The sequence below is a fragment of the Penaeus monodon genome, chromosome 20 (assembly GCF_015228065.2).
Source record: "Penaeus monodon isolate SGIC_2016 chromosome 20, NSTDA_Pmon_1, whole genome shotgun sequence".
Lineage (NCBI taxonomy): Eukaryota > Metazoa > Arthropoda > Malacostraca > Decapoda > Penaeidae > Penaeus > Penaeus monodon.
In genome coordinates, this window is record NC_051405.1 from 818,977 (window position 1) to 820,168 (window position 1,192).

General features: G+C 37.2%; 1 protein-coding gene across 1 annotated transcript in view; it reads left to right on the top strand.

Moving 5' to 3' along the window:
- LOC119585560 overlaps positions 1-1,192 on the top strand; it is a 46,697-nt gene that overhangs the window by 42,609 nt on the left and 2,896 nt on the right.

Below are 1,192 nucleotides of genomic sequence, written 5' to 3' on the forward strand. Positions count from 1 at the left end.
AAAGCTCACTCATTCACTCATTTGCATGTGCCGCCGTAACATTAGCCGCTTCGAATTTTACGCTCCTTAATGCGTGATTTGTAACTGTGGCACAACCGACCTACAAAATTAAGCGTTTTTTTTCTTTTTGCTCTCACGTTAAGAGTATTTTATCGATATAATATTGAACATTTTCAAATATATTTTGTTGCAGTTGACAAGACCATTGGATAAAATAGGTATCCATCTAAGCTTGAGATCCCGCGATTCTTCGCTCTCCATTTAGATATTCAAGAACCGATTGTGTTACTAGACCTTTAGATGTTTATACGACAGTAGGCTGTAAAGCAGCTTATCACATGTACGACCCTTCATTTACTAAGATGGACCTTCATGTTATCATTTGGGAGGTTATAACTGATATTCAGTAAACCACATTTCTTACTGAGCGACAGCGTGACCTCATGCAACAGATGCGTTTACCACCAAAAATAAAGAACCCGACCCTCACACCTAAACGTTTTTTTTTACATGATATGTGTGTAGAAACTCTTGATTTTCACCCGAGGACGTATTACCTCGTTCCTGTTACAGTTATAATCGTATGCTCATGTATATTCATAAGCTGAGTCAGATCATGTCATTTGCCAGGGCATGACTCGTGTTAATGTTGTAGGTGGGTGCTATTCCAGTCAGAAATGGAAAAACGTGTCCTTAGTTTCCCTAAAGGTGTTTACCGGACCCGAAACATTATGGCCACTTGAAAGGCGACGGAGTCATAACAATTAACCCTGCAATTGCTAATTGTACGGCACATATTTTGATTTGTGCTTCTTGACATTCCCCCATTGTATATCCTATCTCCTAAACCCTTCCTATTAAGAGTGCTTAATTAAGTAGATCACCTAGTGAGATTAATGCAGATCAGTGACATACTCAATTATTACGTATTATAAAAAGAAAAACATAAAGGTACTATTGAGGAACTTGGAAACTTGACTCAAAAAGGAAGTTCCTTTACACATTAAAAAGAAATAAGGACATTTAACAACGCTTAATATTTTCTGAACATTGGAGAATAAGCTATCGGGCATCATGGTGAAAAACTGAAGTTTAGTTAAATGCTATAAAAAGCTAGTGATGGCATCCATGGTGTTTTACCATTAAATGCACCGTTAATTTTACGTTGCGATTTAAATCCAATTGACTAGGA